The 22308-nt window shown below is 39.1% G+C and overlaps 1 long non-coding RNA gene across 2 annotated transcripts in view; it reads right to left on the bottom strand.

The window, feature by feature from the left end:
- Positions 1-20326, bottom strand: part of LOC138755355 (uncharacterized) — a 194575-nt gene extending 174249 nt beyond the window's left edge. For both annotated transcript variants that reach the window (XR_011352220.1, XR_011352219.1), the window contains exons 1-3: positions 20242-20326; positions 19187-19271; positions 18312-18432 (exon numbers count right to left, since the gene is read on the bottom strand). This is a non-coding gene — a long non-coding RNA (uncharacterized lncRNA). The remainder of the gene's footprint in view (positions 1-18311; positions 18433-19186; positions 19272-20241) is intronic.
- Positions 20327-22308: the final 1982 nt, after the last annotated feature.

Genomic DNA, 22308 nt, shown 5'->3' with positions numbered 1-22308 from the left:
TTGTCCACTTTTAAACATGTTACTGTGTATTTCACAGCCAATATCAGATGTTAGATAGGCATCTTGAGTTGACCTATGGAACTGAATTAGGACTTTTAATGAGATTTCCTTTGCAGAATTTGGGGGAATGAGGAAGGTAATGAGAGGGTAACAATGGGGGTAATGGTGGGGGGTAGAGTGGACTGATTGTGCCCCCTAACCTTGGATGACCTGAAGGCCTAACATTATAGTGCCGGCCATGTAGTGCGCAGAACAAGATGGCCAGTCAGCTACACAAGCTTTGACTTTTATGGAGGTTGCTTGACATAACATTTTCTCTGTGGGGGGGGGGGAACACTTCAAATCAGGCATAATTCACTAGTTTTAGCTTGATGTACTACTTTTATGGAGGTTGCTTGACATAACATTTTCTCTGTGGGGAGGGGGGGAACACTTCAAATCAGGCATAATTCACTAGTTTTAGCTTGATGTACTACTTTTATTGAGAATTAATTATAAAGATCACTGTTTGTGACTACCTGATCTAATTTCAATCAAGTACCATGTGTAAGAAATACAGCAGGGAAGTGAAACCTACAAATAGATTAATGATGACCATGAGAAATCATGATTTACTACAAAAGTTAAGCCATAGGTTGTTTTGACATACACATGCTCCTTGGATCACTGTAATACAGCTATGGAATAACTACCATCCCCCACTAAAGGACATTCATTAACTTCCCTTGCTGGACATTTGATTCTGACAAGCCCAAGACATATACTGTGATGTTGGAATCTGAAGATAAACACACCCTGCTGGAGGAACTCATCTGGTTGATCAGCATCAGTGGGGGGGGGGGGGGAAATGACAGAAAGGTTTCAAGTTCAAGTCCAAGTCCATTATCAAGACTTGTAATGATTACTTCTTTTCAATTTCATTCAACGTAAATCCCATCTTCAGATCCAAACACGTCCGTGGCAAATTATTGCATTAATCAACTACTTTTCTAGATGAATATTTCACTTTGTTATGTCTAGAAATCATATCTACATCAGCTTTGAAAAAGGGAGAACAGTGAACACTTATGGCCTTTATGTATATACCTTACAGGAATTAGAATGGGAAATTTCATAGCTATCCAACAATGTTTTATGTCTTATAAACCTGTTTCACATTGAATAGCAGCATTCTCAAGCTACAAATCTCGTTTTATGAATATAATTGAAATTTTGCATTTAAATTTAATACCAAGACCTCTGCTCCAATTCAGTGGACAAAGCAGATCTAATGATATGCAAACTCCAGATGATAACCTAAATTTTTGTATTTCATGCTGTCATGATAATGAATATGTATGAGATGTACCGGAAGTCACGTGGTATGAGAGAGAGATAAGAGCACAAGCAGGAGAACAAAGAAAACTGGAAAATAAAGACACTGAGAAGTTTACCTGATAAAACTTGTGTTTGATGTTTTATTAACTTCACATTTCGGGCCACAAATGTGACACTGGCGATGAGGATGAAAGAAACTTGAAGAAAATTAAAGACTAAACAAGATTACAGAGGATTACAGACAATTTCAAGGTGATAAGAATTTTCTCTTTGTCTCAGTACTTTTGGGGCTGGAATATTTCCTCATGGCTGGGGCAGACTTTCTAACACATAGTGGAATTGCTCATTTTGACCCAACGGGTGATGCAAGCACTGTAAGTGTGAAGTGGAAGGCATGGCTGGAAGAATTTGAATCCTACGCCGACAGTCGTGGCCTATTTATAGATACCGGTACAGTTGAACAAAAAAGCACAGAGAAGGGCATTACTTCTTTTCACTGCGGGACCCGCAGTTCGGGATACATTTAAGACACTTTTGAATACTGGAAGAAAGGATGAGTACCGGAAAGCGGTAGATGCATTAAATGCACACTATGTAGTGACACCGAATGCTACATTTCAATGCCATTTGTTTCGGAGAACGAGACAAGAAGATGGCCAGACAATTGCTCAGTACGTGACGAGACTACGCCGGCTAGCTGTTGGATGCAATTACATGCCAGCTGATTTGGACAACCAATTATTGGATCAAGTCATACAGCACTGCAGATCAGATAAACTCAGAAGACATCTACTGGAACGAGGGAGTGAGTTGGAACTCACCGATGCTTTAACCATTGCTGCTGCATTAGAGGCTGTTGAAGGGCAATTTCATACCATGACCCTGAAAGACAACTCAAGCCAGCAAATTAAGAGGCTCTCACATCGCCATAACCAGCCAAGATATACGTCGACACAGGACGTGGAGTGTTATCGATGTGGAAACCGAGGTCACTTTGGAAAAGACCCATATTGCCCGGCCAAAGGCAAAGTTTGCAGAAAGTGTGGAGGTAAGGACCACTTTGCAAAGAAATGCAAAAGCAAGTCCAATGCAGACCAGAAGAGGAAGAGTACAACTTCCAAAGGCAAAGCCTGGGGGAAAGGAAAGTATCCTGGAAAGAAAGATACCATTCGCCAGATAGACGGTGACGATGATGATACCCAGGAGGGACAGAGTTGTTACCAATTTACGTTGAATGAGATGCATCATGAGAAGGTCCCAGTGATCATTGGTGGAGTAACAGTGCAGGTCATTGTAGACTGAGGCAGTGACAGTAATGTGATTGATCGACATTTATGGGAGAAGTTGAAAAGGAAAAAGATCATCTGTACCTCAAAGAAGTGTTCCGAGAAACTGTATCCATACACAGCAACCAAGCCATTGCAGACCATTGGATGTTTTACTGCAACTGTTGAAGCTGGAGATAAGTACACCGAAGCAGAGTTTATAGTCATAGAAGAGAGGGGAGAACCATTGCTGAGTAGAAGCACAGTGCAAGACCTGGCAATACTTCATATTGGAGCTTGAGTCAATTCAATTCAGTCATACGAGGATATGAAGCAAGAATTCCCCGCAGTCTTCCAAGGAGTAGGAAAGCTGAAAGGTCGACAATTGAAGCTAGCGGTAGATGAAACGGTCAAACCCAAGACACAACCAATGCGCCGAACTCCGTTTGGACTTCGTGGGAAAGTCGAAGCCAAAATTAAAGAATTGATGGAACAAGACATTATTGAACCTGTGGAACATTCGACACAATGGGTCAGTCCCATAGTGATTGTGCCCAAACCAAACACATAAGACTATGTGTTGACATGAGAATGGCCAATGAAGCTATAATTAGAGAACGACACCCTATACCAACAGTGGAGGAAATACTTCAAGAACTAACTACCAGCAAGGTATTCTCAAAAATTGATCTGAAATGGGGCTATCATCAATTAGAGCTGGATCCAGGTTCCCGAGATGTAACAACATTTGTGACTCACTGTGGATTGTATCGTTACAAGAGACTATCATTTGGAATTAATGCAGCTTCGGAGATCTACCAGTATGAAATCCATCGAGTGATCCAACATTTCTGACGACATCATAGTCCATGCACCAACGAAGGAAGAGCATGACAAACGGTTGAGGTGTGTACTATCTAGACTACAGGGGGCAGGCCTTACCGTGAATGGAAACAAGTGCCAGTTCAGTGTGTAATGGACTTCATGGGACACAGACTTACACGGGAAGGACTAAACCCCGCAGAGGCCAAGGTGAAAGCTATTGCAGAGGCACGTGCACCTCAGAACGCAACAGAGGTGAGGTGTTTCCTGGGTTTGGTCCATTTTTGTGCAAAGTTCATTCCTAATTTCGCTACAGTGGCAGAACCACTAAGGAAACTAACCAGGAAAGGTGTACCATTTCATTTTGGATCTGAGCAGAAGAAAGAGTTCACAGCGCTGAAGCAAAGCCTAACCGATGCAAAAACTCTTGGATATTACGATCCGGCGGCATCAACCAAAGTCATAGCGGATGCCAGCCCGGTTGGTTTAGGAGCCGTGTTGGTCCAGATGCATGATGGAGGACCAAGAATCATTGCCTATGCCAGCAGATCATTATCAGATGTGGAAAGAAGATACTCTCAGACAGAGAAAGATACACTCGGAATTGTATGGGCCTGTGAGAGGTTCCATGCATATTTATACGGCATTGAATTTGAACTCATCACAGATCATAAGCCATTAGAGGTGATCTATGCACCTAGATCCAAACCATGTGCCAGAATAGAGAGATGGGTACTCAGACTACAACCCTACATTTCCCTACATAAAGTAATCCACATTGCAGGGAAAACAAACATTGCAGATCCGCTGTCCAGATTGGTGAAGGATGGTGGTCCACATTCCAAGTCAGAATTGGGAACAGAAACAGAGAGCTTTGTACGCTTCGTAGCTATTCAGTCGACACCGAAAGCTGTGACTACGAAGGAAGTCGAGAGAGAATCCGAACGTGATCCAGAACTCATGGAAGTAAGAGAATGCATACAGAGTGGACAATGGGACAAGTGTACTCACAAGGCTTACATTCCCATTAGAGACGAACTTTGTTGCATCGGACAGTGTGTATTAAGAGGTTGCAGATTGGTGATACCGCAAAGATTGAAACCGAAGATGTATCCTTAACGCATGAAGGACACCTAGGTATTGTTGGTACCAAGCAAAACCTCAGGACCAAGGTATGGTGGCCAGGTTGTGATAAGGACGCAGAGAAAGTTGTTAAAACTTGTCACAGATGTCAAATCACAAATAGGAGTAATCCGCCAGAACCGATCCGGAGTACGCTACTCCTGACAAGACCATGGATCGACATAGCTGTTGATTTTCTTGGACCTTTACCGACAGGTGAATCAATTATGGTAGTGATAGATTACTACAGCAGATACTATGAGTACGTGGTGTTGAAGTCCACAACCACTGAAAAAACAATACAAGCGTTAGCAGAGATATTCGCAAGATATGGATTACCTGTTACATTATACTCTGACAATGGTCCACAATTCATTTCAGAGACATTTGCGGAATACATGAGGACCACAGGTATCCACCATCATAAAGTATCTCCGAGATGGCCGCAAGCCAATGGAGAAGTAGAGAGACAAAATCAGTCCATTGAAAAACGATTGAGGATTGCACACGCAGAAGGACAAAATTGGCGAGAAGCATTGCTATCTTATGTGGCTGTCTATCGAGCAACGCCTCGATAAAGTCGAAAAAGTCCTGCAGAAGCATTTTTTGGGAGAAAAATCCGCACAAAAATGCCAGAAATAAAGGAAATCCGAGACGATCAGGAGATGAGGGACCACGATGCTGAAAAGAAAGGTGCAGCAAAGCTGTACACAGATTCGAAACGTGGAGCCAAGTACTCAGACATCATGCCAGGAGATAATGTTCTAGTGAGGCATGAAACTGGTGGTAAGCTAGACACACCTTATTACCATCAACCCTATACTGTTGTATCCAAAAGTGGCAGTATGGTGACAGTCAAGTCTCCGACTGGAGTCCTGTATAAGAGAAATGTATCAGGTGTAAAAAGGTACCAGTCCAGAGATACATCGAGCGAAGAGGTTGAAAGGCCAATACGAGATGCTGAAACTGAGAGACCTGATGATGTTCCAGAGGCAGTTACCAGCACTCCTGATGAAGTGACTAGAGCGCCAGAAACACCCGAAGCCGTGGCGAGCAGTATTTCTGACGCTGAGAGTGAACAACCAAGAAGCGACGACAATATCACAGGCAGGCCGAAACGAAACCGGAAAGTGCCCAAACGATACGAAGACTTTGTGCCATAGTTTTAATAAGAACTTTGGGACAGTATTTTAATCTTATATCATAAAGTGCATGTATGAGTGCTGTAGGAAGTAAATTTTATGTAGTTGAGTTATAGTATTACCATTAGTTACGATGTTTGTATGTTTCCGAGGGATATTGGTAAGTGAAGGTAAAGTTTATTTCTGATTAAAGGAGGGATGTCATGATAATGAATATGTATGAGATGTACCGGAAGTCACGTGGTATGAGAGAGAGATAAGAGCACAAGCAGGAGAACAAGAAAACTGGAAAATAAAGCCACTGAGAAGTTTACCTGATAAAACTTGTGTTTGATGTTTTATTAACTTCACATTTCGGGCCACAAATGTGACACATGCATCTGTGAAGTATTTCAGTCCTGAAAGAAGAGTTGAAGACCAAGCACAATCAATGACCAAACCACTGAGGAATACTACTGGCCCTGAAAAAAAAACAATGGATGCAAATGGCTCCACATTAATGAAACTTTGTGGCTATTAGGAAAAAGAACAGATTCCTTTATTGTGAAATGAAGAATATTATGTTGCTCAAAATATGTGGGTCTGGATCAAAACTTAATGTCAATTAATACAGGTAAATGGATATCAGATGAGTTAGAACATTATATCCTCTCTATATAATAGCATATGTATTTATACATTTACTTAGAATTCACATAACCTGCTATACATCAATATAAATCATATCCATTGTATATATTAAAATATACTGTACAATTTGCAAGAATATTAATTATTGTTTTTAATTGCCTCTATTTTGCAAGGAAATTTCATTTCTCATGTATTTTCTAGCATGCTTGGGGAATTCCACATACATCATGGATATAAAATTTAATCAAAGTTGTTCACTAGGGATTCTTCAATTGCATTCTGCCACTTGACTTCACATAAAATTCAGTGGTGAAATGTGAAATTAAAGCAAATCAATGTTCATGCTACAAGATTTAAGGCTGTCCAGGAGGAATACGACGTGTTATTCCTCAAGTTTACATTTGGCCTGTCCTGACAATAGCTGTAGTCAAGGGCAGACATGTCTGCATACAAAATGGTTTGGAGAGTTGAAATGGTTGACTACAAGGAAGCTCAAACTTAGACCCACCAGCAGACCATAGGTGTTTGACCATTGATAATGGGAATCCACATGAACAGTCTGTCCTTGGTTAGACCTGGTATTGGAACAGAATGTAGACCAATTTGAAAGTAATGAAAAGGCAGTAAAATAGGAAAGATTTGTTTTTTTTTAGTTATGGGAATCAGTTCAAATAATGCTATTTGTTTTCAATTATTTTTAAATGGCTCTGTAAGCAAATCTAAATTCTAAATAATCTGTTATTTTTAAACTTGTACAAAAATATTTCAACAGTTTCTAAATGTCAAAAATATTTAAAAAGTTTTGAAGCTTTGACAGCCACCCGAGGCAGATAGAATGACATAGCCGGCTGTCAAAGTGCTCAGGTTGTTTAATTTACCGAGCCCGTTTTGGTTCCACACGTGATGAGCGTTACCACATGTGATAAGGCCTTGTTGGTAGGGAAAGGCTTCTGCTGCCTTCATCCAATAAATTGTCCTCAGGAGATCTACACATGGTTAGAGAAATCTTTTCTTTTAAGTCACTTATGATCTCAGGCTGCATTTTTTGGGCTATGGTTACATTGTTTAAACAGTGACTGCTGATGAGGTTAATATAGTAGCATTTTAGTCTGACCGTGCAACTGTGTTTAATTAACTTACAGAGGCGAAACAAAACCATTGTTGAAGTAGAGAATGTTAATGGTCCAGCTTGGAAATGACTGACTGATAATATCAAATGAATAGTTATCAAATTTTCCTCTGCACTATTTTAATGAGGGCATTAACCTCCTTTTAAATGGCAACAGGAGTCTGCTATCTAGTTGGACTAACATATTTGGCTCAGTTATGTCACAAAGCAAATCTCAGTTTTGTTAGTATTCCAAAATCAGAAAATTGTTCAAAAATTCCATACAAATACAATAATCATTCATTGCAAGGCTGTTTAAGATTTGATATTTGAGCTTTTTTGTGTAGTAATTTATGGCTAATATTGTCAAATGCTCAATGTGCCAAAAATCAAAAACAATTTTAATCTATGCAACATCATGAATGTATTAAATACTCCCAAGTTACTTTATGATGGAGTATTATAAAATGGCATTTCACACAGACAAGCAGATATTAGAATAGTCAAACAGGTTGAAAATTTGTCATAAATGGGGAAAGGAGAGTCAAATGATTCAGGCAGGAACGGCAATGCAGTGCTTTCATTATAATTCAGATGAACACCTTGCCAGAATAGGAAAAACACTGAAATCTTTGAGGGTAAGAAGACTGGAGATATTACAGATTGAGAGAGTAAAGGTCATAAAGGGAAGAATTAGAAACAAAGATGTGAATTTTAAAATAGATATTGTTTTCAACTGGAAGCCAGGACTTTCAAGTATGGAGGTGAATGATGAGCTGTAGTTAAAATAAGGGACAATATTTTGGATAAATTTAAATTTATAATGGATAATGAAATTAAAATTTGTTTGGTTGTGTTTTAGAATATGCATCACAAGGAAGTTAAGGTGCAGAAAATTGAAGTGATACACAAGGGTGAAAATTTTCAGTCTTGGAAATGAAGTGGGATTGGGAGATCATAGTGCCAAGGAGGAAATATCAATGAATGGGGAAAAGAACTTGTTGGCTCTCCCAATATGAAGCAAGAAAAATTCTCTCAGCTGATGCTATACATTGGATAAGCAACATTTTAGACTAATAGTAAACACACCAAAGGTGATATTTAACTCATGCATGAAGAACCTGAGACAAGCCTTGAACTGTTATTTTTGCCACATCTCCTTAACATCACTATAAAACTTAATTAAACTATTTTTAAAAGTTGAAAAATTCTCCCTTCAATTCAAAATTTTTAATCAATGAACCTTCTTGAATCAACAAATTTAGGTCATGATAGAACCACAGTGTATGAAACAAGCCGATGATAATCTTACACACACATGTTCATTATAACTGTCCAATCTGTTAAATCCGTAACTCATTAAGTGACCTCTACAGCAAGACAGATTAGTTTAATAGATGAAGGATTAGATTACAGGCTCTTCTTAATTAAAATGATTAAAGGAGGGATCTCAAAATAAATTCTTAACCGTTATGGAATGCTTCCACAGCTGTCAGGAAATAATGTCTCAGTCTTGTCTATTTCATTACTATTCCAAAAAAGCAAAGTGAAATATTAAACATCTTAAGAAATAGAATTATAAGAAACACTAATTTTCCAACAATTGGAATTTATCTGTTGCCACCACATTCACTTTCTCCCCCCCCCCACCCCACAAAGGAAAATCACTGGACTAATCAGATATCCAATCTTAGAACCTTCAAATCCAATTGTGTTCAAAAAAAGTTTTAAAAGTGAAAGCAAGAAGCAAAACTCAAGAGCTGAAGGTATTTGCAGTTCAACCTCTCTCATTTGGTAAAACAGTACAAGTGTATGCATTTATTTGTTAGAGTCATGAAGATTCAGGGAGGACACCATTTTGCACAGGATACAAGTTAGAATTCAGGTCAAGTCATTGTAATTATAGTAAAAGATCATTTAATTTTGAATGACAAGATATCCATTATTTTCTTTTCACCTTTATACATCAGGGAAAATATTTGTTCAACTAAACATAAAAAATTACTAGTATACTAAAAAAACAAATGTAGAGATTAAATTCAACCTTGGTTTGGACTTGGTCATTTCCATCGAGTTGAGTCAGATAATCTAGAGGGTCATTGAATGTTCATAGTCTTTGTTTGGTAATCAAAATTTGTCATCTTATTTTTTGAATTCTTCTAAAATTAATATGTTAGATGGCCTTTATCTCAAAATGGATGCCTCTGAATGTGCAATTTTACTTGTAGCTGTCAATTTCCCAATATTCTCCTGATACTCAAGGTGCAATTTTGAGAGTACAAAATTTATATGTTCCTGCTAGGATTAAAAGGTAAAGTTAGTAGGCATAGGGAACCTTGATTTTGGAGGGGGGGGGGGAAGAGAATATTTGGGATCTGGTTTGGTAGAAGAGAAAGGTGTATAGCAGGAACAGGCAACACTGAGCAAACTAGGTATTTGAGGAGAAAGAAAATCCTCAAAGAAATCAGGACAGCTAAAAGAAGACATGCAGTTGCTTTGGCTGGCAGACAATGTGAAGGAAAATCCTAAGGGTTACTACAGGTTAGTAAGTGACAAAATTAGCTACCTTGAAGATTAGAGTGGTCAGCTTTGAATGGAGCCTAAAAGAGATAGGAGGGATCTTAAATGTTTTTTTTAAATTAGTATTCACTAAGAAAATGGGCACAGAGTTGTGAAAAGTAAGGAAAACAAGCAGTGAGGTCATAGATTAAAGAGGAGGAAGTGTTTGCTGTCTTAAAGCAAATAAGATTGGATAAATGCCCAGGGCCTGACAATATATTTCCTCAGACCTTAAATGCTAGTGTAGAAATTGAAGGGGCTCTGGCAGAATTATTTAGAATGTCCTTAGCCACAAGCAAGGTGCCAGAAGATTGGAGGATAGCTCATATTGTTCTGTTGTTTAAAAAAGTCTCCAAAAGTAACCGTGTATATAATAGGCCAGTGAGCCTGATGTTAGTAATGGATAAATTATTGGAAGGTGTTCTAAGAGATTAGATATACAATTATTTTATATCCAGAAAGTGATTAGGGATAGTCAACATGGCTTTTTGCATGGTAGGTAGTGTTTAACTAATTTTATAGAGCAGTGGTTCTTCACATTTTTTCTTTTCACTCACATACCACCTTAAGCAATCCCTTACTAATCACAAAGCACCTATGGCATAGTGATTACTTCAAGTGGTATGTGGGTAAAAAAAGGTTGAGAACCACTGCTTTAAAGTTAGTTATGTTATTATCTTAAGAAATTGTCACTTGGTTAACCATTGTAACAATGTGTATATCAAGCTTCAGGCAATTCATGGCTGTAAAGAAGCAGTGTTGGGTCAATTGCTTAATATTCCACACCACAAAAACAAATGCAATGTTCTACAGTCACAACTAGAAAGGACTCCTCTGACAATTAGTACAGTTGAAGTGAGTCTGGTGATTCTGCTTCTTAGATTCCAAACACAGAGTTAAATCCCTCAATGCTGAAATAAAAGGGGACTACAGGTGAGATGGTAGAAGTTGCTGATATAGGATACAGTGGGAAAACACTGCATGTATTATGGAATGAAAGAAACATTTAACATATGCCATGTATGGATTTTCAAAGCAAGTAATATTGTGGAAGTTACAGATGAAATCTTTGAAGAATAAAATGCCCCAAACTCAGAGTCTGAGAAAGCCATACTATTATTGAATGTAGACTCAGACAATTATGAGATGCTAGCTTGCCAGTGAGTTGAATGCAACACAAGTGAGATCCCATTTAATGATTTGGGTGAGATACTGAAAACTCATTTTAACCTAACTTTACCAGAAATATCTTAACTCTATTAACTTGGCAAAACAGTCAAATGGCACAAAAAATAATGATCACATTGTAAATTTGAGAGCATTTAAGGCAATTAATTTTGGAACATTTCTCTTCCAAATATTGAGAGACAAGTTAGTGTGTTTAAAATGGCAACTACAGTTCCATTCTTATGTTCAAATGTTCTTTATTTGTTTATTGCCCGATTTAAAGCTTGTATCTTTTGCAAGGGAACTATGCATGGACTGAACATGACCACATCTGTTGAGAATCTAATCAAGAATCTGGGAATTTTTGAATGTATGGTTATTGTATGAATTTTACAGATCATCATAAAATTGTGTGCATGGGGACCTTGATTTCTGGTTTGTATTTTGGCCTTTTACTCAATGCATATGTAAACAAAGTATCTGAACAATAATGTATAGGACACCTGATCATCAATTTTCCTGTGTCATGATCCTGTAGCATACGTGGTGTCTTGGAGTTTGAGAATTATGTATCCCTACATCAATAAATTTCTGTGCAGAAGCTCGTCTAAATATGATCAACAGAGCTATTCAAGTGACACTTCCTTATTTTATGCCCAAAAAATGTTAAATATTACATACAAATGTGAAAACTATTGTATCAGCCTATTACTTGTTATTTTAATAAACCTGTTCCCACTTCTACCACAAGAAACAGTTCATTAAAATGTTGATGATTAATCTGTCCCACATCAAGAATATACACAAAGAACCATGTCATCAGTAGTAAATGGATTACTGGAGCAAGATATTCTGCACTATGCCAAATAAGGTATTCAGAATCAGAATCAGGATTTATTGTCATGAACAAGTCATGAAATTTGTTTTGTGGCAGCATCATAATGCAAGCATGTACAACTATTTTATTTTTTGTAGTAATGTCATAAGATAACAATAGTGCTCGTAAAGTAAGGCAGTGTCCTTGGTTCAATGATTATTCAGGAATCTGATGGCAGTGGGGAAGCTGTCCTTGTGCCACTGAGTGCTAGTCTTCAGACTCCTGTACATTTTCACTGATGGTAACAGAATGAAGAGAGCATGGCCTGGGTTGTGAGGGTCTTTGAGGACAGAGGCTGCTTTTCAAAAAAAAAAAAAAAAAACCGCCTCATGTAGATTTCCTCGATGGAGTGAGGTCTGGTGCCTGTGATGTTGCAGGCCGAGTTAACAACCCTCTGGAGTTGATTCTTGTCCTGAGAGTTGGTGACTCCATACCAGGCAGTCATGAAACCAGGCAGAATGCTCAGAATTTTATGAGAGGCTTCAGTGACATACTGAATCTCCTCAGACATCTCACAAAGTATATCCGCTGGCTAGCCTTCTTTGAGATTACATCAACATGGAGGCTCCAGACAGATCCTCAGAGAAGTTAACACCCAGGAATTTGAAGTTCTTGGCCCTTTCCACGACTGCACCCTCTGAGGACTGGATCATGTTCCTCTTACATCCTCCTAAAGCCTACAATCATCTTCTTGACTTTGCTGACCATGAGCACAAGGTTATTGTCGTTACACCATTCAATGAGCTGATCTCCCTCTTGTAAGTTTACTCATCATAGTTTGAGATTCTGCTGACAACTGTGGTGTCATCGGCAAACTTTTAGATGGCATTGGAATTGTGCCTGGCCACACAGACATAGGTTTATAGTGAGTGGAGCAGTGGGCTAAGCACACACCCTTGGGGTGTACGTATGTTGATGATCAGTGAGGAGGAGACATTGTTTCCAATTCATACTGACTGCGGTCTTCCAAAGAGAAAGTCAAGGATCCAGTTGTGGAGTGGGGTACAGAAGCCCAAGTTTGTAGCTTCTTGACCAGCACTGAGGGAATAATGCTATTGAAGGCAGATGTAGTCTAGGAAAGTAGCCATATGTATGAATTACTGTTTGAGATGGTCCAGAGTGGAGTGGAGAGCCAGCAAAATTGCATTCAGAAGGTCATTGGGGAGTATAGCTCAGTTATTGAATACATTGGGACTGAATTTCACAAGAGTACACAATTTTGCTCTCACATTTTGCATTTAATACACTTGACTGAAGTGAATTTCAACCATTGCATTTCCATCCCCTCATGATTATCAGATATTAGAATGAATTCTTCTCATCCTTACCTACCACCACACCAGCCTTTACATCCAATATATCCTCCTCCATTTCCTTCACCTGCAACACGATTGCAGCACCAGACACATCTTGCCATCTCCTTTCTCCAGGGACCTCTTCCTTGTCCACTCATCCCTTCCCCCTTGGTACCTACCCCTGTAACTGCAGGAAATGTTACATTTGCACACAAACCACCTCCTTCAACACCATTTATGAATCTGCAGGGATCATCCACTCATTTGGTCCTCCCATTGTTGCCTCCTCTACATTGGGGAGGCTGAATGCAGACTGGGAGATCACATTGTTGAGCACCTTTGCTCTGTCCACTGTAATAGTATTGACCTCCCAGTAGCCAACCATTTCATGCTGACATGTTTATCTATCCATGATCTCATGTACTGCTAAACTGAGACCACCACAAATTAGAGGGTAGCACCTCATTCTGTCTGGGACTTCTCCAACCATATGGCATTAACAGACCTCCAGTTTCCATTATATTCTCACCCCCTCTTTCCCTATCCCCTTTCCTCTAGCTCTGACATTCACAGAAATACCCATTCCCCTGATCAATTCTCACCTTTCCTCTCCTACCCTCCTATCCATGTCCACTTCATTTGGTCTCTTCACTGTTGGCCTGTGCTCCTCTCCCTGCCACTTTTACCCATCTTTTTATTTAGGTGATGCCTCCTTGTTCCTCATACCCCGATGAAAGGTTCTGGCTGGAAAAGTTGGTTAAATACCTATGTCTTCTCTTATGGAACCTGCTGAGTTTCTCCAGCATTTTTGTGTATTAACTCCAGTGATGAAGGGCTCTGGCAAAGGGCCCCACATTATAACATTACCAGGACTGGTGGGCTGACCAGCAAGCTTTAAGGCTCTGTGGGTTGTGATTCCAGGAGGCTGAAGGGGAGATTAAAGAGATTGATAAAATCATGAGGGGTATAGATAAAGTGAATAGTTATAATCAGGCCCAGGATAGGGAAATCTAAAACAAGAGAGCATGGATTTAAGATGAGAGGAGAAAATTCAAGAGGGTCCCAAGGGGTACCTATTTCACAGAGGGTGGTGGGAAAGTGGAGCAAGGTGTTAGGAACAGCTAGTAAAGTTTAAAACAAATGGATAGCAAAGGGCTAAATGAAAACAAATGGGCCTAGCTGGAGTTGACAGATGGGTTAGCATGAATAAGCAGAGCCAAAGATTCTTTTTCTGTACTGTAAAGCTCAATGATTATGATTTTCTGAAACATTTTCTTTCCAGAAATGCTGACCGACTCCAAGATATTTCAGCATTTTAGGCATTTAAGTGGTGTTCTAATAATCCAAACTCAGTGAATCAGGCAGCATCAGTGGGAGAAAGTATGATCATTGTTTCAGGTTGGAACCCTTCCTCAGGGCTCTTGCTATAATGAAGGATTTTCAAACTGAAACATCAACCACTAGACCATTGAGTTCCTTCAGCAGATCAGATTTTGCTCCATACTCCAACATCTACCATCTCCCGTTTCTCCTTTGTAGTTATTTCATCGAGGAAAATGGTGAGAACAGAGGCATGGGAAATAATGAGATGTGGAAGGAATTAAGATAATAACATGGGCCAGTTGCTTTAATTGGGTTCACCCTCCAAAAGGCCACCCTGAATTCAACGGTAGTGACCATGGGTTCAGCATCCCTTGCAACAGTTGATGTGGGTGTTACCTTCCTGCTGGCTTCCTGTTCAAAGAGCTTGGAAGATGTTTAGCTCATTTGAGCATATTGCATTGTTGCATTCTGCATCTGAGCTTTGTTTTGTATTCCTGCTACAGTTGCTGTGTGTCCATAATGTTCTCCTGGAACTGGAGTTTGGTGCAGTTCTACCTCTTGACTTCTGTGCTAGCTTTGTGGAGATTGTACTTGGATTTCTTGTTGAAGACTGGATCTCCTGACTTGAATGCTTCTACCCTGGCCATCAGCAGTGAGTCAATTTTCCATTCATCCATAGTTTCGGATTGGAGAATATCTTGATCATCTTCCTGGTCATGCAGCCTTCTACACACCCATTGATGAAATCAATGATTCTGGCTATCCATATGAATATGGATCAGTCTTTGGACTTGAAGGTGTCGATTTAGGATCTTGCACAAGATAATGAATTCACCAACAACACCACTATTGTTTGGTGAATAATAGGTAATGAAGAATCAGAAGCCAGGATGAAAATTGAGAATCTAATTGGGTGGTGCCAATCAATGATTTTGCTCACAACATCAGTAAAACCAAAGAGATTACTGGCCAAGGGACCATGGACCCACCTTCATTGATGGAATAGTGATTCAGATGATTAGTATCTTCACTTTCATGGAAGTCCACATATTGGAGAACCTCTCCTAGAACCACATATCAAGGTAACAATGAAGAACGAACAACTCTACTTTTTAATGAAATCTGAGGAGATTGGGCATGTTTTTGAATACCTTATTGAAATTTTGCAAGTATGGTATGGAAAGTACACTTACTGATGCATCACGGCCTGGTTTAGAAATTCAAGCATCCATAAAAGACTGCAGAAAGTGGCAAACCTACTCAAGTCCATCATGGCACCAACCTCAACCATTGAATAAATATTTTTGTGAGACACTGCCTCAAGAAGGCAGGCAACTTTTTAAGGAATCCCATCACCATTGTCACAACACCTCACTGCTCCCTTTAGGGAGAAGGTATGGCATCTGAAGACCAGCACCTTTAGGTTCAACTGGTTTTTTTCCCCCCCCCCAATATTGATCAGGCTCTTGAACATTGCCATAATGCCCTAAGCAATTAAATATAATGGAACTACAAAAGAACTATTGGAATCTCACTTTTTTTGCACCAACTGCATAAGTTAATTTTTGTCTTTTTATACTTACCATCTCTTTTACTATGTTGTGGTAATTACATTTCTGCTATTGCATTTGGTATATTTTATGGAGCCAGAGTTCTGGTGCATGAAGCCAAGCAAAACACCAGACAATCATTCAAAAACTTTGTGTTGAATAATTTATGCTGGTCCATAAGCAATCTGGATGAGCTGACAGCTGGAGTGCTGAGGGGGTGATAGTGATGGGATCACAATTAAAATTCAATTAATTGAGCTCACTATGGATAGAGATCATCTGGCATCTAATTTATGTAACAGTGGACAGCAAACTGGAATTTTGCAAAGAGTTCCAGTCTGGAAGGAACCAGGAACATAAAGTGCATTGTCAGAGACACAACAGCCACTGGCATTAGTTTTGTGTCCTGCTCTGCGATGACAGGTGATGTATTTCAGTGCTGTGGTTTTGATAGAAACAGGAATATTTCACATATTACTCCTTGCTGAGATTTAGATATGGATGCTGTGGCTCCCAAATTAGACTCAACCTCCATCTCTTCCCCTCCTCCTTGCAACCACTGGTCCTTCAACAGCTTTCTCCATTCAAGGACATTGTCCATTAATTCACCAATGTCTAGTGCCATGTGTCTTTGCAGAAGATGGAATTTGGTAGGAATTTCTTCTGCTGAACATCATAGCCTACCCTCCCTTAAATGTGCTCAGTCCACTTACCATAGCCTACTGCTGGACATATTTATCTAAAACAAAGCCCATTTTACAATTAAATGTTAAATACCTTTTATTCCACGCTAAAAAAAAATTAAATGATAAAATAGAGTGCCAGTGTACCATTGTAACTTTGAAAAATTGTAAGTCAGGCACCTACATTCATTTTCACAATGGATTTCTACATTTTCAAATAGCAAGCAGGAAACAGCTGGAGAATTGTAGCATTGTCAATTAAATCACTCAGCGACTAATCTGCAATTAGAGCTTGATTGCATAAATTGATATCTGTAGGACAGATTTCTTTCTGCAGCAGATCACTTATTCAGTTGATTCATTGTAAAAGTGAACATTTTAACTGGTAGCACTGAGGTGACATCAGTGGTGCACTGCAAATAGCATTATGATCTGCCTCTCCTGCCTATGCCTGGCAAATGTTCTCCACACCGGTGATAAAACATTAACTACAATAACAATCAATGTGAACAACACCACCAGTCTGTGTGTCATTCTGTACATCTTTAGCCTCCTTTGTTTAGGCTGAACTCATTCTTACTTATTTTCAGCCCTTAAATAGAACAAAATGAAGACACGAGCCTGTCAGGCATGATGTATGGAAAGAGAAACATTCAACATTTCATGTCTATTAACTATTATTCTTTGCTCAGATGTGACCCCACCTGCTGAGTGTCACCAGCCTTTTGTTTTTAATTTGGATTTTCAGCATCTGCAGTGTTTTGATTCTCTTTTACTTTGGATTCAGCTTTGGTTTATTTCCTTTATTTCCAATCTGTAAATGAAGTGCAGGCAGGCACCATATGGATAATTGTGAAATGTCAAGCAGATGTGACGTTAACAGTTCAGATACTCCTGTGAAGAAGTTGTTGAGAGAAAAACTTGCTTTCTTGCTGTGTACAGAACAAAAAACCTTACAAGCCATGACTGCACACTGTGAAACTAAAGCAGAAAGTACTGTACTTGATTTTCCATCCCTCTGTCACTGCCACAGATATGTGAACAAAGCCTGTTGATCTTACCGCTGAATTTTCACCATGCACAAAATTAAAGACTATTTATTCCAGACCTCAGCCTCTCAGAAAAGCAGCATGGAGAAAGGATCTGAGGAAGAAACTGTTCAGCTATTTTCACTTGTTCATGTCCTTTCCCTGCATGTGGTCCAGTTACATTAGAGCTGCTAATTGGAGAGCTATTTTTCACATTTTCACAGTGGTCCACTCACTGCCTTGCAGACCATAGGGTGAATAACTGCATTTACATCATTTGGCATCCTATAATATGCTTAACACTCTATTATTCAGGAAACATTGTTGGGAAATTTAAAAAAAAATGATGCTTCCTATTACCTCAGATTAAGGAGGAAAGAACATCCACTGATCAATAGTTCATAACTTATCACTTGAAATTACCTTCAGCTGATGGACCCAAGGACTGGTAGTTCCTGGAATCTGGATGGAGAAGGTTTTCTACCCAAGAACTTCATGCAGCAATTTGAAGGTGCTTACAATATTTTACTAATGTTGACAGTACCTGCAAAGGGATTCACCATATGTGAGATTATTGATAGACCACAAAAATATTCGGAAACAATAGGAATGGAAGCAAATTACTTGACCCCTTGAGCCTGATCCACCATTCAACATTTTTTATCTGAACCAATATTTTCCTTTCCTACCACAATTGTTTCTCTCAAGATCCCAAAGTCTAGCAATCTCAATTTTTAATTGCCTGAACACCCATGTTACAGAATATCAAGGATTCTTTGAGAAGAAAATTCTTCTCCTTTTGGATCCTTGTTTTTGAAGGCGATTCCTATTTGTACTAACCTCACCCCAGGGTTTATTACATTATTGTCAGAAATTTTACTCATACTTAAATCCATTTGCAACAAAGGATAACCAATTATTTGTCTTTCTAATTGCCTGTCACATCTCCGCGTTAGCTTTCAGTGATTGATACACAAGGATACCCATGCGACTTTGAACATTAACATTTCACAACTTCTCACTACTTAACAATATTTCCCAATATTTCCTATGTCAATAAAAAATAGGGAATCTAGTTTCACTGCTTCTGATGTCATACCACAGGAAAATTGTGAAACTTTTATCTTCTCCATTCCATTCTGAAGAATGGATATATCGTTTTCACCCGATTTATTCAGCAAAAAAAAAAAAAAATCTTCTCCTTCAACAGAGCAAATATAAACTGTGGTGGATCCGATGCAGGATCTTAACTTGAAACATCATCCATCCTTTGTCTCCATGGATACTGTTTGACTCACCGAGTTCCTCCTGGAGTATATTTTTTTCCTCCTGATTCCTACATCTGCAATCTTTTGTCTCACATGTTTTTCAAGGTCCAGTCAGCTAGGAGATGAAACACAACACAGTCACTCTTGTCAGTGTGAAGCGCAGGTGCATACAGATAAATATTCTGTGTATCTGAATGAGCTGCTTATGATCTTAGCATTAGTAATGGGATAGAGATAGGTGCCAAGAGTAAAGCTCCACTGCAGATGATCATCTTTTTGTCATTAACCTCTGAGGGAAAATAGCAAGTTTCCATTTGGTTGTTGCCAACAGCAGAAATACCATGAGACAACAGATGGGCAGAAAACAAAAAAAAATGCACCAAGAAATAAAAGTTCAAAAATGTGATTATGCCCTTTCTTGGGGGGGGGGGTTCCTTTCATAAGGATGTAAAGCGTACGAGTGTATTTGTAACAAATAAATTACAGGAAAGCAGAGCTAAAGGTTCTCTAGTTGCACTTCCATGGATCTTAGACACTTTAGGAGATTCTATGTTTTGAGTAGGAGCATTCCAAATCTATTTTTAAACGCTGCAGGAAAATTATACACAGTAGGAAATAGATTTGTGCCCTTAAGCATTTACTTTTCAGATGTGTGGTGCCTGTGCTTCTGGCACAGCTTCTCCAAAGGTCCATTCTCCCTTCATCTCTCCAAATATACTGTAAAACCCCTGGTATCTGGAACCAATGGGGATTGGTAGATATCAGATAAGTGTATTTTCTGGTTGCTTGAAACTTACCCTTAGAATGCCTGACTAATACACCTGCATTAAGAATGAAAAATTTAAAAGACAAATATACTATGCTGTACTTTAACTGAACAAATCTCACTTGCATAAATATATAAACCTTAAAACATTTTATTTTCAATCATATTCATTGAAAACATCAACATTTACTGCTTCCTTCCCCTCCCTCCCCCCCCCCCCCCCCCACCCAGAGTCGCCAGAAAGATGAACAGTAACATGATGGATAGTTTAATCCCCCACAAGTTTACAGATAAACCCTCTGATCGGGGTGACACTTACTTAGTAAGGATAAGGAGCCCGTTCAAGAGAGTCAGCCCAATGGCAAATGGAATCAACCAGCTCTTCATACTAGGCAACACCATTACTGTTTCACATAATTTATTCATACAGCTGCTTCAAGCAAGCATGACTAAGGCACTCTGCTCCAATCTTCACCAAACTGTTACTTTAGAGAACATTTACTTTTACAATTTTAAACATACAGTGCGCTTACTTTTTACCCATTGTTTTATTCTTAATAGAACCATAGAACACTACAGCACAAAAACAAGCCCTTTGGGCTCAAGTCTGTGCCAAATCATTTTGCTTTGCCTAGTTCCACTGACCTACACCCAGTCCATAGACCTCCATACCTCTCCCATCCATTTACCTGTCCAAATTCTTCTCAAATGTTAAAATTGAACCCACCTTTGACAGTTAGAATTTAGCACTGAGCTCGGTGACATTTCTGAATGACGAGAATTGCACAACAGCCATTTTCAGTTTAGCTAATGGGTCATCTTTGACTTACAAATCAGAATGAATCACATTTATCTATTTCTGACAAATAATGGTCATTTTTCTTCTTAGAACATTACAGCACAGAAGCAGGCCCTTTGGCCCTTCTAATCTATGCCAGACTGTTATTCTCTTGTCCCACTGACCTGCACCACACCTGCCCTCTGTACCTCTCCCATCCATGTTGCTGTCCAAATTCTTAAATGTTAAAAATTGAGCCCGTATTCACCACCTCAGCTGGCAGCTCGTTCCACTCTCCCGCCACTCTGAAGAAATTTCCCCCTCACATTCCCCCTAACGTTTTCCCCTTTCATTCTGAACTCATGTTCTCTGGTTTGGATCTCACCTACCATCAGTGGACAAAAAAAACTCCTTACATTTACTCTGTCTATTCCCTTCATAACTTTAAATACCTCTATCAAATCTCCCCTCATTCTTCTATGCTCCAGGGAATAAAGTCCTAACCTATTTAACCTTTCCCTGTAACTCAATTCCTGAAATCTGGGGAACATCCTAGTAAATCTTCTCTGCACTTTTTCTAACTCAGATATCTTTCCTGTAGTTATTTGACCAAAATTGCACAATACTCCAAATTTGACCTCATCAATATCTTAGACAACCATAACATCTCAACTCCTATATTCAAAACTTACATTTATGGCCAATATGCCAACAGCTCTCTTTACAACCCTATCCACTTGTGATACCACTTTCAGGGAATAATGTATCTGCATTCTTAGGTCCCTCTGTTCTACCACACTCTTCAGTGCTCCACCATTCATTCACTGTGTATGTCCATTTTTTCCCAAAATGCAAAACTTCACATTTGTCTACATTAAATTTCATCTGCTATTTTTTCAGCTGGTCCAGATCCCTCTGTAAACTTTGAAAATCTTCTTCACTGTCCACAATGGCTCCAATCTTACTGTCATCTGCAAACTTGTTGATCCAATTTACCACATTATCATCCAGATCATTGATATAGATGACAAACAAAATGGTCCTAGCACTGATCGCTGAGGCACACCACTAGTCACAGGCTTCCAGTCGAAGAAGTCATCATCCACCACTACTCTCTGGCTTCTCTCATCCAGCTATTGCCAAATCCAGTTCATTACATAATCATGAACACCTAACGACTGAACCTTCCTAATTAACCTCCCACGTGGGACCTTGTCAAAAGCCTTAATACAATCCATGTAGACAACATCCACAGTCTTTTCTTTGTCAACGTTCCTAGCAACTACCTCAAAAAACTCTACAAGATTGGTTAAATATGACCTAACACACACAAAGCCATGTTGACTATAACTAATCATTTTCTGGCTATCAAAATAATTGTACATACAATCTCTTAGAACTCCTTCCAATAATTTACCCACTACTGACATCAGGCTCACCAGTCTATAATTTCCAAGGTTATTTTTGGAGCCTTTTTTAAACAATGGAACAACGTGAGCTACCCTCCCATGGGTAAGGACATTTTAAATATTTCTGCCTTTTTGCATGAAAATTTTGGACGAGATCTGTTATTGCCAGTAGAAACAGAGGTGGAGTTATTATTGAGTA

The sequence above is a fragment of the Narcine bancroftii genome, chromosome 2 (assembly GCF_036971445.1).
Source record: "Narcine bancroftii isolate sNarBan1 chromosome 2, sNarBan1.hap1, whole genome shotgun sequence".
In the NCBI taxonomy this organism is placed as follows: Eukaryota; Metazoa; Chordata; class Chondrichthyes; order Torpediniformes; family Narcinidae; genus Narcine; species Narcine bancroftii.
This window is presented reverse-complemented; position numbering and strand designations above follow the sequence as displayed.